The sequence below is a fragment of the Microcaecilia unicolor genome, chromosome 1 (assembly GCF_901765095.1).
Source record: "Microcaecilia unicolor chromosome 1, aMicUni1.1, whole genome shotgun sequence".
Classification (NCBI taxonomy): domain Eukaryota; kingdom Metazoa; phylum Chordata; class Amphibia; order Gymnophiona; family Siphonopidae; genus Microcaecilia; species Microcaecilia unicolor.
The window spans coordinates 322292527-322315057 of record NC_044031.1 but is presented as its reverse complement, the minus strand read 5'-3'; the positions used below and the strand labels follow the sequence as shown (position 1 = coordinate 322315057).

The 22531-nt window shown below is 46.3% G+C and overlaps 1 protein-coding gene across 3 annotated transcripts in view; it reads left to right on the top strand.

Moving 5' to 3' along the window:
• Window positions 1–22531, top strand: part of CAGE1 (cancer antigen 1) — a 358253-nt gene that overhangs the window by 118797 nt on the left and 216925 nt on the right. The window lies entirely within an intron of this gene.

Genomic DNA, 22531 nt, shown 5'->3' with positions numbered 1-22531 from the left:
TTGAGGATTAGGTAGGGGGGATAGTAGGGACTACAAAAATGAGCAGGAATTAGAAAGGCAGTAGGGATAAGATGTTTGAGTGAGGGGTATAAGCAGGGCTGTGAGACCCAGTACAGAAATAAAGGGAAGGGAGATGGTTCGAAATGCTTGGAGGATTTGGGAAGCAGTTATGGAGCAGCTGGTTCAGAAGCCATCAAGAGGAGGAAGAATTCTAGACCTAGTCCTTAGTGGAGCATATGATCTGGTGTAGGAAGTAATGGTGCTGGGGCTACTTGATAACAGTGATCATAACATGATCAGATTTGATATAAGCTCTGGAGTAAGTATGCACAGGAATCCAATACTTTAGCATTTAAATTTCAAAAAGGAGACTACGTTAAAATGAAAAGAACGGTTAAAAAAATCTTAGAGGAGCAGCTGCAAATGTCAGAAATTTACATCAGGCACGGATGCTGTTCAAAAATACCAAACTGGGAGCCCAAGCCAAATATATTTCAAATGACAGCCAGCATGGTTAAAAGTGAGGTTAAGGAAGCTATTAGAGCTAAAAAAAAAAAAAAACCAAATTCTTCAAAAAATGGAAAAAGGATCCAAATGAAAATAGTAGCAAACAGCATAAGGAATGGCAAGTCAAATGCAAAAACCCTGATAAGGAAGGCAAAGAGAGACTTTGAAAAGAAGAATGTGTTGGAGGCAAAAACACATAGTAAAAACTTTTTTAGGTATATTAAAAGCAAGAAGCTGGCAAAAGAATCAGTTGGAACACTAGATGAATGGGGGGTAAAAGGGGCACTCAGGGAAGACAAGTCCTTAGTGGAGATATTAAATGAATGCTTTGCTTCGGTCTTCACCGAGGAAGATGTGGGAGAGATACCGGTGCTAGAAATGGTATTCAATGCAGATAAGTCAGAGAAACGGAATCAAATCTCTGTAAACCCGGAAGATGTAATGGGACAATTTGACAAATTGAAGAGTAGCAAATCACCAGGACCGGATGGTATACATCTCAGAGTAGTGACAGAATTAAAAAATGAACTTGCAGAACTATTGTTAGTAATATGAAATTTATGTTTAAAATCAAGCATAGTACTGGAAGATTGGAGGGTGGTCAATGTCGTTTAACGTGAGCAAGTGCAAAGTGATGCATGTGGAAAGAGGAACCCGAAATATAGCCACGTGATGCATGGTTCCCCATTAGGAGTCACAGATCAGGAAAAGGATCTAGGTATCATCATTGATGATACTCTGAAACCCGCTGCTCAGTGTGTAGCGGCAGCTAAGAACCCAAATAGAATATTAGGTAGTATTAGGAAAGGAATGAAAAACAAAAATGAGAATGTTATAATGCCTTTATATCGCTCCATGGTGCAACTGCACCTCGAGTACTGTGTGCAATTCTGGTCACCGCATCTAAAAAAAGATGTGGAGGTGCATTTTTGAAAGAAACATTCAAGTTGGGATTTGGCCGTGTTTGTAAAACGTCCAAATCCGGAGGCAGGAAAAAGCGTATTTTCAAAAAAAGATGGACGTCCATCTTTCGTTTTGAAAATACCAAGGACGTCCTTGGATTTGGATGTTCCTAGGCATGGATGTCTTTGACTAGGCGATTTTCAAAACCAAAGACAACCATGTCTAAAACATCCAAATTCAAGCCATTTGAACGTGGGAGGAGCCAGCATTTGTAATGCACTGGTCCCCTTGACATACCAGGACAGCAACTGGGCACCGCAGAGGGCACAGCTCCCCCCCCAAAAAAAAAACCCACTACCCACAACTGTACACCACTACCATAGCCCTTACGGGTGAAGGGGGGCACCTATATGTGGGTACAGTGGGTTTCTGGTGGGTTTTGGAGGGCTCGCTGTTTCCTCCACAAATGTAACAGGTAGGGGGGTATGGTATAGGCCTGAGTCCGCCTGTCTGAAGTGCACTGCACCCACTAAAACTGCTCCGGGGACCTGCATGCGCTGTCATGGACCTGAGTATGACGTCTGAGGCTGGCACGTAATATTTTTTAAGATGTTTTTTGAGGGTGGGAGGGGGTTAGTGACCACTGGGGGAGTAATGGGAGGTCATGCCCGATTCCCTTCAGTGGTCATCTGGTCATTTCAGGCACCTTTTTGTGCCTCATTCGTAATAAAAACACGTCCGGGTGAAAACATCCAAGTGTTAGACATGGACGTCTCTGCCTTTTTCCATTATGGCTCAAAGATGTCCAAGTCTTAGGCACGTCCAAGTCCCTCCTCCGATACCCCCCCCCCCTGAGATTTGAACGTCCTTGCGATGGATTTCAGTTGGAGACGTCCAAAATTGGGTTTCGATTATACCGATTTGAACGTTTCTGAGAGATGGACGCCCAAGTTCCGATTTATTTCGAAAGATGGACGTCATTCTCTTTCGAAAATGTGCCTAATAGTGGAATTAGAAAAGATACAGAGAAGAGCAACAAAAATGATAAAAGGGATGGGAAAACTTCCCTATGAAGAAAGGTTAAAGTAGCTAGGGCTGTTCAGCTTGTAGAAAAGACGGCTGATGGGAGATATGGTAGAGGTCTATAAAATAATGAGTGGAGTGGAATGGGTAGACTTGAATCACTTGTTTACTTTTTCTAAAAATACTAGTAATAGGTGGCACGCAGTGAAGCTATCAAGTAGCTGCCTGGATGTCTCAGCGCCAACTGAAACTAAACATGACCAAGACTGAGCTTCATACTCTCCTCCTCTCCCATTCTCTATTTCTGTGGATAACACTCTCATCAGCTCGTAACCTTGCGGTCGTCTTCGACTCCTCCCTCTCCTTCTCTGCACATATTCAACAGACTGCTAAAACCTGTCGTTTCTTTCTCTATAATATCAGCAAAATCCGCCCTTTCCTTTCTGAGCATACTACCAGAACCATCATCCATGCTCTTATCACCTCTTGCTTAGACTATTGCAACTTGCTTCTCACAGGTCTCCCACTTAGCCACCTCTCTCCTCTTCAATCTGTTCAAAATTCTGCTGCACGACTAATATTCCGCCAGGGTCGTTATGCTCATATTAGCCCTCTCCTCAAGTCACTTCACTGGCTTCCTATCTGTTTCCGCATATAGTTCAAACTCCTCTTATTGACCTATAAGTGCATTCACTCTGCAGCTCCTCAATACCTCTCCACTCTCATCTCTCCCTACATTCCTCCCCGGGAACTTCGTTCACAGGGTAAATCTCTCTTATCTGCACCCTTCTCCTCCACTGCTAACTCCAGACTCTGTTCCTTTTATCTTGCTGCACCATATGCCTGGAATATACTTCCTGAGCCGGTACGTCAAGCTCCATCTCTGACCGTCTTCAAATCTAAGCTAAAAGCCCACCTTTTTGATGCTGCTTTTGACTCCTAACCCTTGTTCACTTGATCAGAACCCTTATGTTATCATCCTCACTTTAATATTCCCTTATCTCTTGTTTGTCCTGTTTGTCTGTCCTAATTAGATTGTAAGCTCTGTCGAGCAGGGACTGTCTCTTAATGTTCAAGTGTACAGCGCTGCGTACGTCTGGTAGCGCTATAGAAATGACAAGTAGTAGTAGTAGCAGTTTTAAAATGAATCAGAGAAAATATTTCTTCATGCAACGTGTAATTAAACTCTGGAATTTGTTACTAGAGAATGTTGTAAAAGCAGTTAGCTGCTTGGGGTTTTAAAAAGTTTGGATATTTTCGTAAAAGAAAAGTAAGCCATTATTAACATGGCTTTGGGAAAAATCCACTGCTTATTTCTAGCATAAGCAGCTTAAAATGTATTCTACAGTTTGGGGATCTTGCCAGGTACTTGTGACCTGGGTTGGCCACTGTTAGAAACAGCATACTGGGTTTGATGGACCTTCGGTCTGTCCCTGCATGGCAAACACTTATATTCTTATGTTAAAGGGAACTATGGTCATGTGAAAACAAAGGAAGAGACAGTTTATTTGAAGAAAGTGTGAGAGGGGTAGATAAAAGGGGGAATGGGAGCTTAGATAGGTGATAAGACAAGAAAGGCAAAGAATGGAGAGGGGATGATTGACGGAGAAAGAACTGGGGCAATGAGGGAATGAGTATAGATGGTGGAAATGGGGGACCAGAAAATGGGTGAAAGAGGGTGAGGGATAGGAAACTAGGAAAGGAATGAGACAGATGGTGAATGGGAGGACTAAGGAATTAAGAGTACGAAATGAAAAGCTGGTAAGTAGATGAAAGCTGAAAAAGAGGAGGCTGAAGTCTGTAAGGGGAGGAAAAAAGGAATGAAATTTAGTTATAGGCAGATAAAAAGGCAGATGAAAGAAGTGGAGAAAAAAAGATACATATAGGGGAGGTAAAAAGCCAGGGTGAAGAAACAGAGAATGGCAATAAAATCCTGGAAGAGAACTTAGGAGAAAACTAACAAGAGGAAATATAAAGAGAAACCAGGACCAACTCAATTTGAAAAATAAAATGATCAAACAATAAAAGTACAAACATTTTGTAAGTTTTTTTTTTAGATATTTATTTCTATTTTGTCCAGTACAGAAGGAAATTTATTTGGTTTTCAAGTAAAGTTTCACGTTTATTACATAGAACATAGTAACATAGTAGATGACGGCAGAAAAAGACCTGCACGGTCCATCTAGTCTGCCCACGATAAACTCATATGTGTATACCTTACCTTGATTTGTACCTGTCTTTTTCAGGCACAGACCGTATAAATCTGTGCAGCAGTATTTCCCGCCTCCCAACCACCAGTCCCGCCTCCCATCACCGGCTCCGGCACAGACCCCGTATAAAAATCTGCCCTCCCCCATCCTAGCCTCTCAACCACCAACCCCTCTTCCCCCTGCCACCCAATTTCAGCTAAGCTTCATGTACTGCTCAAGAGAAGAGCTATCAGAGCAATTTACAATTTAGTAATATCAGTAATAGAAAGGAAAAGAACTACAATAATAAAAGAAAAGGCCAAGACAAGTTAAAGACAAACACTGCCACACAATGGGCCACCGCCCCCCACCAAACAGCAGCCAGGCACCTAGACCCCAAATGCTTGATGAAAGAGATACATTTTAATTTTAAAGTCATCAAGGGATTGTGTCAGGTGCAGATCTAAAGGAAGAGAGTTCCACCACGTTGAACCCTGCACACTAAATAATTTCTTTCTAAATATGAATGAATGACATTAAGCGAGGAAACCTGAAGCCGCTGGCCCTGAGAGGACCAAAATGTCTGTAAGGGCATATGGGGCAACAAAAAGCTTTACAAATAAAGTGGACATCCAGAGGAAAGAACTTTAAATATTAATATTAGCAACTTATATGTCTCCCGATAAGAAATAAGGATATAATGTTCATCCCTTAAATAAGGAATAACATGCTCAAGACTTCCAGTTTTTCTGAGTAGGCACATAGCCACATTCTGCACCAATTGTAAGCGCCATAGCTGTCGCTGAGTCACTCCACACAATAGAGCATTACAATAATCTAATGTAGAAATGACTAAGAGTTGAGTGGAGGAGTGGCCTAGTTAGGCGAGCACCAGTCTTGAAATCCAGAGGTGGCTGGTTCAAATCCCACTGCTGCTCCGTGTAATCTTGGGCAAGTCACTTAACCCTCCATTGCCTCAGGTACAGACTTAGATTGTGAGCTCTCCTGGGACAGAGGAATTACCCAGTGTACCTGAATGTTCTCCGAGGACAAGCAGGCTGCTTGTTCTCACAATTGGGTCGTCCGCGACGGCCCAGGAAACCCACAAATCTCTAAAGAAAAACCTTCTAGAACGCACCGGCGCATGGGCAGAGCGAACCGCGCATGCGTGAATGGCTTCCCGCCCGCGGCACGAGCGTGACATCAGTTCTTTTTCATCCGTGTCTGGAGTGACACGGTGTTCTGCTGTGATCATTCTGGCCCAGGAGACTTTTCTTCCTTTTCTGAAATCACTGAAGAGGAAACTACACATCTTATTTCCTCCTCAAAACCAACTAATTGTTCCTCTGATCCTATTCCCACCCATCTGCTTAACACTATCTGTCCTACTGTTGTCCCTTTTATCTGTCATATCCTCAATCTTTCACTGTCCACTGCGACTGTTCCTGATGCCTTCAAACATGCCGTAGTCACACCACTCCTTAAAAAACCTTCATTGGACCCTACCTGTCCTTCCAACTATCGCCCCATCTCCCTCCTCCCTCTCCTATCCAAGATACTTGAACGTGCTGTTCACCGCCGTTGCCTTGACTTTCTTTCATCTCAAGCTATTCTTGATCCACTTCAATCTGGCTTTTGCCCCCTTCGTTCAACTGAAACAGCGCTTGCTAAAGTCTCCAATGATCTGTTCCTGGCCAGATCCAAAAGACTCTATTCTATACTCATCCTTCTCGATCTCTCTGCTGCTTATGACACTGTTGATCACAGCCTACTCCTTGATACGCTGTCCTAACTTGGATTTCGGGGCTCTGTTCTTTCCTGGTTTTCTTCTTATCTCTCCCAGCATACCTTTAGTGTATACTCTAGTGGATCCTCCTCTATTTCTATCCCACTGTCAGTTGGTGTACCTCAGGGATCTGTCCTGGGACCCATTCTTTTCTCCACCTATACTTCTTCCCTTGGTACTCTGATCTCATCCCATGGTTTTCAGTATCATCTTTACGCTGATGACTCCCAGATCTACCTCTCCACACCAGAAATCTCCTGCCTGTCTGACATTGCTGCCTGGATGTCTCAGCGCCATCTCAAACTAAACATGACCAAGACTGAGCTTCTCATCTTTCCCCCTAAACCAACCTCTCCTCCTCCCCCATTCTCTATTTCTGTGGATGACACTCTCATCATTCCTGTCTCATCAGCTCGTAACCTTGGGGTCATCTTCGACTCCTCCCTCTCCTTCTCTGCACATATTCAGCATACTACTAAAACCTGTCGTTTCTTTCTCTATAATATCAGCAAAATTCGCCCTTTCCTTTCTGAGCACACTACCAGAACCATCATCCACGCTCTTATCACCTCTCACTTAGACTATTGCAACTTGCTTCTCACAGGTCTCCCACTTAGCCATCTCTCTCCTCTTCAATCTGTTCAAAATTCTGCTGCACGACTAATATTCCGCTAGGGTCGTTATGCTCATATTAGCCCTCTCCTCAAGTCACTTCAGTGGCTTCCTATCTGTTTCTGCATACAGTTCAAACTCCTCTTATTGACCTATAAGTGCATTCACTCTGCAGCTCCTCAATACCTCTCCACTCTCATCTCTCCCTACATTCCTCCCCGGGAACTCCGCTCACTGGGTAAATCTTTCTTATCTGCACCCTTCTCCTCCACTGCTAACTCCAGACTCTGTTCCTTTTATCTTGCTGCACCATATGCCTGGAATAGACTTCCTGAGCCGGTACGTCAAGCTCCATTTCTAGCCGTCTTCAAATCTAAGCTAAAAGCCCACCTTTTAGATGCTGCTTTTAACGCCTAACCCTTATTCACTTTGTTCAGAACCCTTATTTTATCATCCTCACTTAATATTCCCTTATCTCTTGTTTGTCCTGTTTGTCTGTCCTAATTAGATTGTAAGCTCTGTCGAGCAGGGACTGTCTCTTTATGTTCACGTGTACAGCGCTGCGTACGTCTAGTAGCGCTTTAGAAATGATAAGTAGTGGTAGACTTCTTCTAGCGTTACGGCTTCCCTTTTCTTTTTTTTCTTCTTCGTTGTTTTGTGTTTTCACAGAATTAAAAAAAAAAAAAAAAAGAACTTTATTTTTCCCTTCATTTCTTTGTTTTTTTCCTCGAAAGTTCAAGTTTCCTTCTTTTTTCCTCGTGGCCGGCTTTTAGGCTGCTCGGACGGGTATTATTTTCTTTTTTTTTTTGCCTTTTTAATTGGCACAATCGCGTCCTTTAATTTTGCAGCCGCCGTTTTTCCGCCCATGTCATCGAGGACACCCAGCGGCTTGAAGCGTTGTACTCGGTGCAACCGGACCATCTCTGGTACTGACCCCCACGCGTGGTGTCTCCAGTGCCTTGGGCCCGATCATTTACCTAGCTGCTTGTAAGCTGTGTTCTTTAATGAAAAAAGGGACCCAAGTGTTTCGGGAGGTTCAACGTGAAAAACGTTTTGCGGATCTGTCCGGTCCTTCGACATCGGCATCGGTACCGAGGTCGGCGGCATTGACGTCGATGTCAAGGGAAGCATCGACTTTGAGAGCGCAGGTAATGGCTGCCGAACGACCATATCACGCTGGGAGCAGCGAGGCATCAAGTGGGTCTCCACCTGTCTCGAGACCTACTGCTGTGCAGGCCCCCGGGATTGACTTTCGTCGGACCCGGCCCCGAGGAGGTGTGAGGATTCAGTTTTGAAGAGTAGTTTAGAAAACACACAGAATGATTTTAGGATTTCAGGGAACTGCAGTGAATAGGAGCGCAGACAAAAGTAGGAACACAGGTAGGGATGGAGGGAAACATGACAGGGATCAACTTCAACATACGCCGAATAGCCTAAAAGAACAATCGTTAGACAGACTCACAAAAGGACAAGAACAGAAAAACAAATGTGCCAGCTCAGGGCAGAAGGAGAAAGCGATAAGAGAACAGAGGAAGAAGGCAGAAAAAACAGAGGAGTACCAGAGGAAGGGGTTAGAAAAGGAGCGGACTGAATACCAGTTCCCAGTACCCCTCAAATGGGCACTTTTCACCAGGGTATATGCCAGTCCAGTGAAATTAAAGCAGAAGAATAGGGTTAGTAGACATTCATAAGATAACTACACAAAATAGGCAAGTGAAAGCAGAAGTGAAAAGGTGGGGGCTGTTGTCAGTTTTGAAGAACAGAGAAACAGGCATAGTGTTTCAAGAAATTTTAGTGGTGCAGACCAGGGTAAAACCACCGGGTCAAAAATGACAATGACAAAACCAAGTACGAAGAAAGGAGCGGAGAAAGCATAGAGTGCACTGCAGGAGATGCGAAGGTTATAGAGTTCACTGACAGTAATAGAAAAGTATAACGGAAGAGCAAGTGGCGAGGAGATAACCACAGGAAAAAGTGAAATAAGAACAGAAAGGAGGCGGCGAAGGAACCGCACAAGGGAAAAGAACAAAGGAAGTCAGAAGGGAAAGGAAAACCGAGAATAGAATGGGAAGGGAACAGAAACGCGTCTGAAGCAGGCAGAACATCTGTAGTGAGGCAGAAAGCATACAGAGAATGTAGGGGTATAAAAGAGGAGAGAAGAGAACAGGAAAGAGAAAAAGAGAACGCGCAACCTCTAAGGATCGTTGAGCCAGAATGCTCGCATCAAGACCAATCCAAAGAATTGAGCGTGATATAAACAGTCAGCAAACTCCAAATCGCAGTCGCCTGGATTCGTTGTTATGCACCAATCACACAGTCAAGCACACTCTTGCGCACATCACGCAAATCAAAAAAGATAGACAGGATAGAAGAAAGAAAAGAGGGTGAGAAAGAACAGAACAGAATATTGAAAGACAGAAACGAAAGTTTGAACGCAAATATTCATCCCCACTGCGTTCAAAAATTAGGGAAAGAAGGACAGTATTGGGGGGCTATTGTGTTACATCAGCGATCCGGGGTCACCAATGTTGGGAATAGAGGGGTCCCAAGCCCCCCCAAGAAGGCTAGAGTGACCTTAATCTGACTCCATCTCTAAATAGCACTAGTACTGGGGTAATCAGGGGGTTGTGAAGTTCTAAGAGAAATTGCCACTGAGAGAGACGCTAGGTCTAAGGAAAAGGTACCAGCCTTATGACAAACTGGAATCAGATTACAAGTTATACAATGCAGTGAAAGATAGCTGCTGGATGCAACAAAAGCATTTGTACTTACAGCCTTTCATCATTAAGTGAAGCCCACAAACCATCATTTAGAATGAAGAGTTTATTTGCATATCAGATTTTAATCAGGTACATTCATCAGACAAATTCTGAATTCAGCTGACCGGAGCTCTGCTGCTTCCGAGGCGTTGGGGACGGACTCCGAAATTAAGCCCAAATCACCCTTCTTTTATACTCTCATCTCTCAATAGAAGTCTATGGCAGGACCTATTTTGGGACCTATTTTTTTCAAATATTTCTCAATTTCTTAGATCATACTTTCATATCCGGCCATCTGTACATCTGTACCCAACTCTTTCCGTTCTAGCTATTGCAAGTTATTTCGCAATTTCCTCTTTTGTCAACATGTTTTCTCCTCTGCCAGAACATCTTATTCTTAGCATATCAGTTTCACTTCCCCTTTTTCTATTTCATCTTATAGAAAGACAAACTCCATTTTAATAAGTGCTACATTCAATTTGTACCTGATTTTGTTAAGACTCATCTATAAGGCCATTAGTAGGTTATCAGGCCTAGTCAGTGCTTTTCAGCTGTACAAAGCTATGTAGCTTGGCCCACCACTATTCCAGTGGATAGATCTTAAACTAGAACGCATATTAACTTGCAGGAAAAGCAAGTCCTTGCTCAGCCAGTCATAGATTTTTAAACCTAGCTGGTATTTTTACAGCCTGAGTCCTAAAATCTGGCCTTCCACCCTTCCGGTGGGCATCCAGTGAGGGCCTCTTGCTGTAGTATAATTATACAGTACCGAGGAGTCTCGATGATAGGCGTTGAGCAAAGGCTAAGAAGCACCGTCATCGATCTCCTTCCATGCGCAGTACCGAGAGCTCCGGGGAGATAAAGGATTCGGCACCCGACAAGCATTGGTGCTGAGAGGACCGCTCACCCCTCTATACAGGAGGTGCCAATGCATTGGTCTTCTGGCAGCCTGGTACCGGCTCTCGAGCCTCCTCAGATTCTGCCACCGACTCCTGCGCCTGCCCTTCAGCCTTTTCCGATGGAAGCTCTCAACAAGTGCATCAGGGCCCTGCTTCCAGAGCTTCTGGAGGGATTTCTGCGCCAGTCTACTGCAGTGCCAGGGGTGCTTGTGCCTTCTGCACCGACTGTTGAAGCGGCAGCTGGTCCTTCGCCTGTGGTGAGGTCCCCTTCCTTGGTGCCGCTTGCGGCATTGGCTGCCACCCGGGTCGACTCTCCTTCGACGGCGGAGGAAGCTTCACCGCAGTCCAGGCAGGGATCAACATCGAGACAGGCTCGGGTTCGGGCTGCTCTTAGAGAGCTTTTGTCAGATACCGATGATGAGTGCTCGTGGGAGGAAGAGGAAGATCCCTGATACTTTTCTGAAGAAGAGTCATTTGGGGTCCCCTCTGATCCTACTCCGCCAGTTGAAAGAAGGATGTCTCCGCCTGAGAGTCTTTCTTTTTCCTCCTTTGTTAGGGAAATGTCTAAGGATATTCCCTTCCCTATGGAGGTTGTGGATGAGCCCAGGGCTGAGATGCTCGAGTTCTTGGATTATCTTTCTCCACTTACAGAGGTTGGAACGGCTCCCTTGCATAACACACTCAGGGAAGTTCGTATGCAAAACTGGTCGTTCCCTCTCTCTAATCCAGTGGTCCCCAGAAAAGCTGAGTCCCAGTACAGAGTCCATGGAGAGCTGGTAATGGTGAAGTCTCAACTACCTCACGATTCCATGGTGGTGGATTCTGCTCTCAGAAGAGCCAAGAGTACTAGGAATTATGCCTCGGTGCCCCCAGGCAGAGAGTCTAGTACCTTGGATTGTTTTGGGAGAAAGACATATCAGGCCGCTATGCTCGCAGCCAAGATTCAAACATACCAGCTGTATATGAGCATCCACTTGCGGAACTTGGTGAGGCAACTGTCCAGTTTGGTAGAAGCACTTCCTTCGAAGCTCGCCAAACCTTTTCACCAGGTGGTCAGGCAGCAGAAGGCGTGTCGCAAATTCCTGGCCAGGGGTACTTACAACGCTTTTGATGTGGCATCCCGAGTAGTTGCTCAAGGTATAGTGATGCGCAGACTCTCATGGCTGTGCGTCTCTGACCTAGATCATAAGACCCAGCAGTGAATGGCGGATGTTCCTTGCCGCGGGGATAACCTTTTTGGCGAAAAAGTAGAGAATCTGGTCGATCAGATCAAGAAGCACCATGATGCTATGGATTCCTCTCTCCCGATGGGCGTCTTCTGCTACCACCTCCTCCTCTAGGAGGTTCATTGGAGGGAAGAGGAGTGCTCCCTATTTCTATAATAGGCATAGGTACACTCCTGCTTCCCAGCAGCCTGTCAAGGCTCAGTCCCAGCGTGCTCATTCCTGTCAACCGCGTGCGCCTAAGGCCCCTGCGGCTCCCCAGCAAAAGTAAGGGACGGGCTTTTGACTAGCTCCAGTGCAGCATAACCTCAGAAAAAGTGTCCCTGCCGGATGGCTTGCCGGTCGGGAGGAGGTTGATATTCACCAAAGGTGGCCTCTCATTACCTCCGACCGGTGGGTTCTTCAAATAGTTTGGTTAGGATACACCCTCAATCTGATATCCAAACCTCCAAATTGTCCACCGGGAGCTCATTCTTACAGCTCCCAGCAGAGGCAGGTACTTGCAGAGGAACTCTCTGCCCTTCTAAAGGCCAATGCGGTCAAACCCGTTCCACCAGGGGAAGAAGGGCTGGGATTCTATTCCAGGTACTTCCTTGTGCAAAAGAAAACGGGGGATGCGTTCCATCCTAGACCTAAGGGCCCTGAACAAATTCCTAGTCCCAGAAAAGTTCAGGATGGTTTCCCTATGCACCCTTCTTCCCATGATTCAGGAAAATGATTGGCTATGCTCTCTGGACTTTAAGGACGCCTATACCCACATCTCGATACTCCCAGCTCACAGGAAGTATCTTCGATTTCGGTTGGGAACTCGGCACTTTCAGTACTGTGTACTGCCCTTTGGTCTCGCGTCTGCGCCAAGGGTGTTCACAAAGTGCCTGGCAGTTGTCGCAGCGTCGCTACGCAGACTGGGAGTGCATGTGTTCCCTTATCTCGACGATTGGCTGGTGAAGAGCACCTCGGAGGCAGGCACTCTACAGTCCATGCGGATGACTATTTGGGTTGTAGAACTTCTGGGCTTCGTGATCAATTATCCCAAGTCCCTTCTTGTCCCGGTTCAAAAATTGGAGTTCATTGGAGCTCTGTTGGACACACGGACCTCTCAAGCTTATCTTCCCCAGGCAAGGGCAGACAATCTCCTGGCCCTAGTGTCCATGGCTCGAGCGTCTCAACAGATCACAACTCGGCAGATGTTGAGGCTCTTAGGTCACATGGCTTCCACAGTTCATGTAACTCCCATGGCAAGCCTACATATGAGATCAGCTCAATGGACTCTAGCTTCCCAGTGGTGCCCGGCCACAGGGGGTCTAGCGAATGTGATCCATCTCTCCACCAACTTTTCCAGTTCCCTTCAGTGGTGGACCATTCGCTCCAATTTAACCTTGGGATGTCCATTACAAATTCCTCAGCTACAAAAAGTGCTTACGACTGATGCATCCTTCCTGGGCTGGGGAGCTCATGTAGATGGACTTCACACTCAAGGAGCTTGGCCCTTTCAGGAAAAGGGTCTTCAGATCAACCTCCTGGAATTACGAGCGATCTGGAATGCTCTAAAGGCTTTCAGAGACCGGCTGTCCATCCACATCATTTTGATTCAGACAGACAATCAGGTTGCTATGTATTACACCAACAAGCAGGGGGGCACCGGATCTCACCCTCTGTGTCAGGAAGCCATTTGGATGTGGCTTTGGGCATGCCGTCACGGCATGTTTCTCCAAGCCACGTATCTGGCAGGCGTAAACAACAGTCTGGCCGACAGGTTGAGCAGGGTCATGCAACCTCACGAGTAGTCGCTCAACATGGGCATTGTCCACAAGATCTTCCGAGCGTGGAGCACCACCTCAGTGAATCTTTTTGCCACTCAGATCAATCACAAAGTCCCTCAATTCTGTTCCAGACTTCAGGCCCAAGATAGGCTAGCGTCAGATGCTTTTCTCCTACATTGGGGGACAGGCCTTCTGTATGCGTATCCTCCCTTACCTCTAGTAGGGAAGACTTTGCTGAAACTCAAGCAAGACCGCTTGAGTGATCCTGGTTGCTCTCTTCTGGCCTCGTCAGATCTGGTTTCCTCTTCTTCTGGAGTTGTCCTACGAAGAACCCTGGAGATCGGAGTGTTTTCCGACCCTCATCACCCAGAACGAGGGGTCACTTCTACATCCCAACCTCTAGTCTCTGGCTGTCACGGCCTGGATGTTGAGAGCTTAGAAGTTGCCTCCTTGGGTCTTTGAGAGGGTGTCTCTGGAGTCTTGCTTGCTTCCAGGAAAGATTCCACCAAGAGGTGTTACTCTTTCAAATGGAGGAGGTTTGCTATCTGGTGTGACAGCAAGGCACTAGATCCTCTTAATTGTCCTACACAGACCCTGCTTGAATACCTTCTACACTTACCAGAGTCTGGTCTCAAGACCAACTCTGTAAGAGTTCACCTTAGTGCAATTTAGTGCTTATCATCAACGTGTAGAGGGTAAGCCTATCTCTGGACAGCCTTTAGTTGTTCGATTCATGAGAGGTTTGCTTTTGTCAAAGCCCCCTGTCAAACCTCCACCAGTGTCATGGGATCTCAACGTCGTTCTCACCCAGCTGATGAAAGCTTCTTTTGTGGCACTGAATTCCTGCCATCTGAAGTACTTGACCAGCAAGGTCATTTTCTTGGTGACTGTTACTTCAGCTTGTAGAGTCAGTGAGCTCCAAGCCCTGGTAGTGCATGCACCTTATATCAAGTTTCATCATAACAGAGTAGTCCTTCGCACTCACCTTAAGTTCTTGCCAAAGGTGGTGTCGGAGTTCCATCTGAAGCAGTCAGTTGTCTTGCCAACATTTTTTCCCGTCCTCATACCTGCCCTGGTGAAGACAAGTTGCACACCTTGGACTGTAAGAGAGCATTGGCCTTTTACATGGAGCGGACAAAGCCCTACAGACAGTCCGCCTAATTATTTGTTTCTTTCGATTCCAACAGGAGGGTAGTCGCCATCGGAAAACGCACAATCTCTAACTGGATAGCGGATTTCATATCTTTTTCTTATACCCAAGCTGGGCTGACTCTGAAGACCCATGTCACGGCTCATAATGTCAGAGCCATGGCTGCGTCAGTGGTTCACTTGAAGTCAGCTTCTATTGAAGAGATTTGCAAGGCTGCAACGTGGTCATCAGTCCACACATTCACATCTCACTACTGCCTTCAGCAGGATACCCGACGCAACAGTCAGTTTGGGCAGTTGGTGCTGCAGAATCTGTTCGGGGTTTAGAATCCAACTCCACCCTCCTAGGCCCATTTCTGTTCTGTTCCAGGCTGCACTCTCACTTAGTTGTGTTTCTTTTTAGGTCAATCTATGTTATGTCTTTGCCATTGCAAGGCCCAATTGACCAATGTTCATTGTTTTGAGTGAGCCTAGGGGCTAGGGATACCCCAATCGTGAGAACAAGCAGCCTGCTTGTCCTCGGAGAAAGTGTAGATACATACCTGTTGCAGGTATTCTGCGAGGACAGCAGGCTGATTGTTCTCACAAACCCACCCTCCTCCCCTTTGGAGTTGTTTCCAGTTTATGTTTTGCTTTCTATTAAACTGATGAGGGCACGCTCCCGTCGCAGGCGGGAAGCGGTTCACGCATTCGCGGTGTGTTCGGCCCGCGCGACGGAGCATTCTCGAGAATTCTTTCATTAGCTATGAAAGTTTTTGCCAGTCTCCTGGGGCGTCGCGGACAACAACCCAATCGTGACAACAATCAGCCTGCTGTCCTCAGAGAATACCTGCTACAGGTATGTATCTACACTCTCCTTTTCATCTATAGATCTGAATTCAAAGTCCAAATCTACTGATAAACAATAGACACAAGGCTCAGATGATATAAAAAAAAAATAGAAAGCTTGGCATCAGGTAGAATAGTGGAAAAGTGACATTCCAGGAAAGCAATAGGGCATCCTTGGGGGCACTGCAGTGGACTTTATAAAATGCTCCCAGGGAGGTCACGTGATGGTCTGAGGAGGGAAGTCGCGTCTTTCTTCTCTCCGGGGCTCCCCTTCCTTTATCCCTAGAAAAACGAGTGAAACCCGAACGGATCCATTCTAAAATTGAAGGTTTAACTACTGACCATCGATGGATTCCTTTGTTACAAAAGAAACTCGGGCATCTGCGCTGAAATCCGGAAAAAAAAGCGCCGAGAAGCAACGTGGAATAGGGGAAGCCAAAATGGCGCCTGACCCGACAGCTGACTCCCCTCCGAGATTCCACCCGCTGCAGGTGCAGCAAATTACAGAGGCCGTGAAAGCGGCATTACAGCCTGAGCTAACAAAACTTTCGGCACAGATGGCGGGTGTGGAGTCGCTGCTAGGAGAAACAACCAGGAGAACGGGGGAACTCGAAGTGCGTGTATCTGAGTTGGAGGACTCGTGCAAGGACAGAGAATCTGTGGTACAAGACTTGCAGACAATGCTGCGAGCGCAAACAAAACACCTGGATGACTTGGAAAATAGATCTCGGAGGTCTAATCTCCGCTTGATTGGGATTCCGGAGTCGGTGTCGGATCGGGCCTTACCTACCCAGCTGGAGAACTGGCTGAAATCAGAGTTCGCGCTCTCGGACAGCGTTGGCCCGCTGTGCCTGGAGAGAGCGCATCGCCTGGGTAGGAAGATAGTAGGAAGCAACCGGCCAAGAGTGGTTATAATTAAAATACATAACTTCCTACATAAGGAGGAAATCCTGAGAGGGGCCCGTTCTAAATGGGATACATTGGCATTCGACGGAGCAGCTGTAAAAATTTTCCAAGATTATTCTGCGGCCCTGCAAGAGCGCAGGAAGGCGTTTGGGCCAGTGTGCCGCCATTTGGCATCGAAAAATCAAAGATTCATGTTACTATATCCGGCCCAGCTTAAAGTGCTAGAAGTAGGAGGATGGAAAATGTACCATTCGCCAGAAGAGGCTCAGGGCCTACTAAGGGAGAACCCTCCCTCTCCTCCGGGACAAAATGGCTGATGGAAATCACAGAAGAAGGGCCGAGGTGGAGCCCGAGGATAGGTAACAGTTGCACATTGACAGTTGGTAAATGGTGCACCCAGTTGACATATGTTATGTTATATTGCCATTTAAACCAGTTTATTTGGGGACGGTTATGAAGTATGCACAAGTTGTAATTGAATGTAAGGGTAAAAAAGGAATGGCTGATACAGGTGTGAATGAAGGGGAGGGGAAGGGGACATGGGTAGATGAGAGGGGGGGAATTAGGGGAGGACGGGGGGAGGGCAAGGGTGGGAGGCAGAGGGGGGAGGGAGGGTTTAAAGAATATCAGTGGGTTAAGAGTCAAGGAGTGGGCATAGGATCACAGGCTAAGATAGAGGGAGACTCAGGTGGAGCTGGGCGCCTGGGTTACCCGTACGTATTAGATATTTTACTTTTGGAACGTACTATATTGATGACCAAAGGGTGCCCAGACTAGATTTATAACCTGGAATGTAGGGGGCATAACATCTCCAATTAAGAGGTCAAAGATCCTGCAAGCTTTAAAGAGGCATAGGGCTGATGTGGCCTGCATACAGGAAACGAGACTATCACAGGAGGAACTGAAGAAATTGAAACGGGCTTGGGTAGGAGAGGTATATGGGGCAGAGGCTGAAGGCAGGAGAAGTGGGGTGGCAATTCTAATAAGAAGGGGGGCGGTGGCCAAGGCGCACTTGGTGGGTAGTGACTCGGATATGTGGTGGTACGTCTTTGGCTCCATCATGTTGAATATTTGGTAGTAGCGCTATATGCCCCCAATCAGCATGGTAGACCTTTTTATGACCACCTGCTCCAGTTGTGTCTTCCACACAGATCATTACCTCTACTTGTACTGGGTGATTTCAATCTAGTAGCTGATCCCACTTTAGATAGCTCCTCCTCTGGGAGGGTGACCCGGAGGGGCCCAGAATCACGAATTTTAGCTCAATTCATGCAGGCTCTTGAAGTGGTGGACTCTTGGCGGGTTTTACAACCAGGGGAGCGGGATTATACCCACCTTTCGAGGGCTCATGGGACTTTCTCCCGATTGGATTATATTTTGGTAGATCGAAGGGTATTCCCGCATGTGAGTGCAGTAGAGATTGGCCCGGAAGAAATATCAGATCATTCTATGGTCTGGCTGGACTTAGAAGACCGAGATCCAGGGGAGGGGGGAAGAGGGTGGAGGTTTCCCACGCACCTGGCTACGGACCCTGCGTTTAAACAGTATCTGTTAAAGAGCTGGGGGGAATATGTACGATTTAATGGGAGACATAAGGATGACCCTACACTGTTCTGGCAGGCAGCGAAAGCGGTTATACGGGGCGCAGTGATTGCGTTTACGGTGAAGCGGGAGCGTAGAATTACAGGGGCGATCTTTAATTTGGAACGTAACTTGGGGAAAGCCAAGCGTAGGTTCGCTGCGGCCCCAACAAATTACAACCGGGAACAGATGAAAATAGCCCAAATAGCCTTAAACTCCCTATTACACGAAAGAGCCTCCAGGGCCTTAGTGACCAAAAAATTTCGTTTCCAGAGATTCGGGAATAAGGCCGGAGCAATGTTAGCAAGGGTGGTTAAATCCTGGGATGGGCCTAGAGTGGTAGTGGCGATAGAGGATCAAGCAGGCCGCATCCAAAATGGGAGGGAAGGAGTGCAACAGGTGTTCTATAAATTTTACAGGGACTTATATAAAAAGCTCCCCTCTTCACCCTTAGTAACTATTACAGATTATCTGAGAGAAGCCGGCATGCCAGAGCTGACGGCGCTGGAAGTGGAGGAGCTAAACAGCCCTATAACAGGGAAGGAGCTGCAGGGAATTATTCGGACTCTGCTTCAAATTCAGCCCCAGGCCCGGACGGGTTTACTAGCGAATTCTATAAGATATTAAGTCCGCACCTGGTGGGGCCCTTACATTCATACTTTGAAGAGGTGGTAGCTCAGGGGCAATTCCCAGCTTATGCTAACGAAGCCCTAATAACATTATTGCTTAAGCCAGGGAAACCCGAAAATCAAGCAGGCTCATACAGACCGATCTCATTAATTAATGTAGATGTAAAAATTCTCGCAAAGCTGCTGGCTAATAGATTGCAGGAGTGCCTACCTAGGCTCATTGGCCAAGAACAAGTGGGATTTGTCCGTGATAGACATTCAGGAACCAATGTGCGGCGATTGTTACTGGCCCTGGCTCAGACTCAGCATACGGGCTGTGAAACAATGTTGGTCAGCCTGGACGCTGAAAAAGCGTTCGATAAGGTGGGATGGGATTATATGTTTGAGGTACTAAAGTTCGTGGGCATGAGAGGCTGGGCCTTGGGGGCTATTAGATCATTGTATTCTAACCCCAAAGCAGCTGTGCTGATTAATGGAGGGAGAACTAAACAAATAACTATAGAGAGAGGGACTAGACAAGGATGTCCCCTGTCCCCACTACTTTTTGTACTTGCTATAGAGCCATTGATTAGAAGCATCCAGCAGGGGGAAGGGGTAGCAGGGGTGTCAGTGGGAGGAGCTCGGGTAAAGACATTTGCCTTTGCAGACGACTTGCTGATCATTTCTACAGATCCAAGGGTAGCCCTACCAGCCCTCTTGAAGGAGATAGGAAGTTTTAGTGACATATCAGGATTCCAAATTAATCGGGGAAAGTCTCAAATGATGAGGCTAAACGACCATGGAGATGGCCCTTCCCCCAGGGATTTCTCATTGCAGAAGGCGGGGTCAGAGATGAGGTATTTGGGAATACTAATTCCTCGGACATTAAGCTGTCTATATGAGGTGAACATTCGAAAGCTAATGAGGGATACAGCTAGAAAACTGGAGCAGTGGCGGGGTCTGCCTATTTCCCTTTTGGGGCGAGTCGCGCTTTATAACATGATGGTTATCCCATGCTGGTCATATATGTTTCAAATGCTACCACTACACTTTACTAATGAGGATGAAAGGCGATTGAATGGTCTGTTAAGGAAATTTTTGTGGCGGGGGAAGAAACCTAGATTTCCATTAGACAAAATGTATGTTCCCAAAGAGTATGGAGGGCTGGGCTTGCAAAGTGTGCGACATCTGGTGGTTGCAAGTGCTATGAGACATGTAACGGACTGGTTCCGTAACACTACGGACTTTTCAGCAACAGCCATGGAATTGAATCTATTTGAACCAATTCACTTCAGCAGCTGCCTACATGGGAGTGGGGGGGCCTCCCCACTTTTGACCATTTCCAACATCTTGCCCCAGGCGCAGAAGGCATGGCACTGGATATGCAGATTGCATCACTTCTCACCAAAGGTTACTCCATTGCTACCACTGTGCGGGAACCCGGAATTTCCCCCAGGAATGATGTATAACATCTTTAAACAATGGAAACAGCGAGATATTACTTACTTGCAACAGATTTTAACCAAAGAGGGGAAACTACAATCATTCCAGGAATTACAAGAAAGAGACCTACTACATTCTAAAGACTATTTCCATTACTGGCAGTTACTACATTATACAAGGAGCTTACCATGGGAGTTGCTGGCGGAAGACGTACAAGAGGAATTGCCAGGGGCATTTACCTTAGGATCACAACAAAAAGTCCCATTGAGATTTCATCTCAGACATATCAGAGACACAATTACAGAACCGGATTTCGGCAAGTACGCAGAGGCTTGGAGCAGAGATTTACCGGTAGAGGTGTCGCCAGGCTTACTTAACATGTGTTATCACTGCATGGAGGGTCTTCCCTGGCGGACCATTGAGAGCTACAGTATCGATTTGCTTTCCGGATGCACATGCCACCCAGACGAGCATTCTATGTAGGGGCCTCTCCAGATGGGAGGTGCCCCAAGTGCTATGCTGAAGGGGCAACACTAGGCCATATGTTCTGGGCCTGTCCAAAAATTCAAAACTTCTGGACGACTTTGCTTGCAGGGGTCTCTGCTTTGTGGAGAACTCGGTGGTCTGGCTCGCCGCTCTTGTTGTTTGGGAAGCCTTGTTTAAGTAACCCAAGGCCGAAAGGCCTCACTAGCTTTGTTGGACGAGTTATTTTGATCGCCAAGAAGTCCATTCTTGCAGTGTGGTTATCATCGGAAGGCCCATCTCTTCAAAGTTGGCGAATACGGATGGTACAATGTATGCGAACTGAACGTATGATGATAAAAGAAGGTGACATGAAAGAGTTTGGAAAATTTTGCTTGCGCTGGGGCCCGTTTTTGGACTCTTTGCCCCCTAGAGCGAAAAGCTCCCTTTTGAACATTTGACTGATAGAATAACTCTGGCTGTTGTCCTAATGACTTACTCCTAGTGTTTGGCGGGGAGGGGGAGGGTAGGGGGGTGGATTAAGGGATAGAGAGTAGACCTTGGGGGGGGATCTCGGGGGGCCATCAGAGTACAGGCTCTTCGGGATACACTCTCTTGGTAGATGTTGCATGTTATAATAGAAGAAGGGGCGGGGAGATAATGAAGGGGGAAAACATTTGATGACAATGACTTTAAGAACTAATGTGGTATAACTTGTATGCCTATTGTGATTAGTATTCAAATGTTCTTACCTTACTATAAGTGAATCCTTTACTGTGGAAGTTCATCAATAAAAAAATTATTGAAATATAAAATGCTCCCAGGTACACATCTCACCATTTCTCCCTTCCTTTTCTGCCGAGCCCCCCAAAACCCACTACCCCCAACTGTACACCTCTGCCATAGCCCTTACAGGTGAAGTGAGCACCAATATGTGGTTACAGTGGGTTTTGGAGGGCTCACAGTTTCCTCCACAAGTGTAACAAGTAGAGGGAGGTAGAAGCCTGGGTCCACCTGTCTGCAGTGCACTGCACCACTACTAGACTACTCCAGGGACCTGCATGCTATTCTAATGAACCTGAGTATAACATCTGAGGCTGCCAAGGAATATTTTTATTCACATTTTTTGGGGTGGGAGGGAGATAGTGACCACTGGGGGAGTAAGGGGAAGTGATCCCCGATTCCCTCCAGTGGTCATTTGGGGCACCTCTTGTGTGGAGTAGAGGAGTAGCCTAGTGGTTAATGCAGTAGACTTTGATCCTGGGGAAGTGGGTTCAATTCCCACTGCATATATTCATTATAAAAACAGGTCTAGCTCAAAATGTCTTAAGTTTTAGTCCTGGGCGTTTTTATTTTGTTCCATTATGGCTTTAAAACGTCTAAGCCTTAGGAACGCCCAAGTCCCGCCTTGAACACGCCCCCTCGAGATTTGAATGTACTTCTGACGGACTTCAGAGAAAAACGTCTAAAAAGGGATTTCGAAAGTACTGATTTGGACGTTTTTGTCAGAAAAACATCCAAATGCACACTTATGTCACTTTTCGGACGTTTTTCTCTTTTGAACAGAGCCTGTTAGTGACCTATTTCATTGATCAATGTTGAATTGAAAATTTTATCCAAGCTATTTGGTAACCATCTTAGCCCCTTATTTCCTCATATAGTCCACCCAGATCAAGCGGGATTCATCCCTAGCAGACAAACTACAGATAATATAAAGAGTTTTGCCCAACCAACCCTACTTTTAGCAGTGGATGCGCAGAAGGCTTTCGACTGTGTTGATTGGCAGTTTATATTTGGTATACTGAGAAAAGTAGGAGCTGTCCCGGGCTATCTGAGATGGCTGGACTTGTTGTACAATAACCCTTGAGCTTGCTTAAAAATTAATGGAGA